This window comes from Nanorana parkeri, unplaced genomic scaffold, assembly GCF_000935625.1.
Source record: "Nanorana parkeri isolate BGI_ZX_2015 unplaced genomic scaffold, ASM93562v1 scaffold216, whole genome shotgun sequence".
Lineage (NCBI taxonomy): Eukaryota > Metazoa > Chordata > Amphibia > Anura > Dicroglossidae > Nanorana > Nanorana parkeri.
In genome coordinates, this window is record NW_017306484.1 from 156247 (window position 1) to 159429 (window position 3183).

The window sequence follows — 3183 nt, forward strand, 5'->3', positions numbered from 1 at the left end:
CGGTTGAGCTGCAACTACTTTTTCTCATGCTATAGCATTGGATGCCGGAATGACTAATTGCTAAGCACCAGAGCTGTCTCATGGGACCCTTGTCATAACATCAGCATGTCATTGATTAATGCTTCAGGACCCTATGTGGCCCCCACTGATGAACTCAATGGGAAGTTGGGAAGTCACCATAGGGAGACATGGTCAACCGACATAAAAACAATCTACTCTGCAGCCCAGAAGAGAGAAGACTTGAGACCTGGTACCCCATGTGACCACAGATCTAGGGGAGTTTAATTTTTACAAGGGCGAAAAGGAGGTATCATTTAGTGACGTTCCGCTTCAACTACCACCCTACTGCCTCCAGCATACCCAACTCTCTTTTTTCCCCCTAGTCTCTCCATTTGGCTTCTTGGAGGAAAGTGAAAGACATGGTACTTCTGAGTAGGACAATATGATCCATTCCTCTTTCTTCAATGAGACATCAATGGCTGCCTGAATAACTAATTGCTAAGCACCAGAGCTGTCACACGAAAGTGGGGAGAGTGTCCTTAAACTTCAGAAACACAGACATTTGGAACTTAAACCGGGCTTCGTCTCTTCGTTCAAGCAGGTGAACATAGTGGTGGGGAAATAAAGTGAAGGTAAGTATAAGGAGTGCAATGGGGCACTACAGTAATGCCTGATTGACAAACTGAACTACGAAGCCATGCAGCTCGTATGCATCTCAAAGGCTGATTTATTTGCCTCTAGGCTCATCCAAGGACTGAGGTCCATCCTTGTTTGAGCTCCTCGAAGGACTCTGAACAAGGAAGGAGCTTGCTCCTAGGAAGTTGAGAGCTAACGTACAATGGCTGGTTCATCCTGGAAAAAGAAGAGGATGGAGGTATGAAGAATATTGGGAGTTTTTGGCTTCAGTGGGGGATCAAATGACCTGCAGGTATAGGACTGGTTCATTGGTACCTACTGTTTAAAAAAAAAAACCCTTTAAATTAATTCCCTTGATTCTGTTGAAGGTGGCGAATAACACCAACAGTGTGTGAATTACTGATCTTAAGAACCAGTAAAAGACTAAGTGATATTCTAGAACACATTTGTTTACTTTCCTGCTCAAGTCACACATCTACCTTGTGAATATTAGCATATTATTCAATTAATATCTTTCCCGGGGATTATCCGTGCTCCATGCCTCTCTCTCTCTCTCTGTCTGCATACATCAATCCTTATTACAATGCAGAAGATCACTGTTCCTATAAAGAAGGCTTAGCCTATTCGTCTGCTATATGATCATTATTGTTTTGCCCATGATATTGTTATTTCCAGCCTCCAGCTGGCAATTATTAGCCGGCAACAATGTCACACTGGGGTGTTCATTAGGACTTAATGTGACTTATTCCTAATAATGGGTGGAAATAGCCGGAGTTCATCGGCAGATCCGAATGACAACGTGAGCGGAGAGCAATGACACCTCATGTTCTTCAAGGACACCGTTGAGTCAACGTGCCATTTATAGATAAAAAAATGTTTTTCTCTTTTCTTGAAGTTTTACTTTTCCTCGAAGCCCTTTGAACTTCTCAAAGCCTTAAAAAGATTATATGTACACAAATATAAGCTACACAATAATATGTGATTTCAATCTCTATCTAGTCCTGTGATATTACATGCCCAGATATAATAAGTGCCCTTAATGTACTGTATGCAACAAAAGGTTCTACTCACTGTTCCTAAAGGAAACCAAGCATATCAATAACAGAGTCCGATGGTCCAAGAACCCCGTTGTCAGAGAAGTGTTGCTCGTCTTAGTGCTGCACATTTTCATGCCCATGCAAACAAGCATAGGAGACGTTCTAGTGGAACGATTGCACGTACTCATGAGCATGCGTGCACTATGCCACGTGCGCAGACATGTGCAAGAGCACCCATTTGAACATTGGCGCCAGATGGCTTAATTAAGGAGGAGCTCTGTACCTTTTCCTTGCTGAGAGTTCTTCAGGTAGTGCCTTGCTTCCTGTGTTTCCTGTTTCTGTTTGTTCCTGATATTGACCGAGCTTGTTTTTGGACACTGCTGATTGCTGCCTATCCCTGACCTTGCCTTGATCTGGACTTTCCTTCTGCTTGCTGATTCTGCACTGCCTTGCCTGCATGTTACCGACCCGGCCTGCTCCTGACCCTGCCTCTGTTTGCTGATCCTGTACCTTGCTGCCGGCTTGATCGTGACCTGGCTTGTTCCTTACTTTGGCTCTGCTCTGCACCGATGCCAGCTTCACCCATTGCTGACGTCATATTCCAGGGAGTGACTGCCATTATCTTCCTTCAGACTGGTCCACCTGCATCTCCAGCTCCGGGTGTACACCACCTCATCAGGCACTCATGCCCCTCTTCCGTACCTACACCCTCTGTCCACCATTACCAGGGGTGTTTGGACAAGAGAAGCAAGGGAGGCCGCCCTCGTCATCTCAGGCTCTTACCAGGTTTGTGACAGCTGTATAGTGGTAGGTGGTAGGGTGTTAGCATGCCTCCCCCCCCCCCCCCCCTGTTGGGGTGCACCTACCACTACACAGTGTTCTTGGACCATCAGACTCTGTTATTGATATGCTTGGTTTCCTTTAGGAATAGTGAGTAGAACCTTTCTACTCTTTTATTTCATTATTTGGTCAATAAACATACTGCAATACGAGGTGGCGCCTGCTCTGTTTTTTGTTGCATGTTGTCAAGATTCCAGTGACTCCCTGGTTGAGAGTGCAGCCCTTTGGTTCCTAGTAGGGATGCACCAATCTTTTTGGTATTGAGTAGTTGAGTACCGATATTCTTTTTTTTGTATTCGCCAATACCGAATACCGATACTGGAAGTCCCTTTAAGGAAGCTGGGAGGCGTTTAATGACTCACCTCCAGGCTTCCTGCTAAGCCGGGAAGCCGTCTACATGCTCCCTCGTCACTGCCCGGTTTCCTGATTGGCCGGGAAGCAGCTCCATGCTCCCTCGTCACTTGTGATGAGAGAGCACGGAGCCGACTTCCCGGCCAATCAGGAAGCTGGTCATCTCCAGTGCCTGACGAGGGAGCATGGAGCGGGCCTCCCGGCCAATCAGAAAGCAGGGCGTCGCGTCATTACACGGCGCCCGGCTTCCTGATTGGCCGGCCTGACTGCTCCGGCTGCGTACCAGAGGAAGGCCGCGTTCTGGCAGGAGAGGCCACAG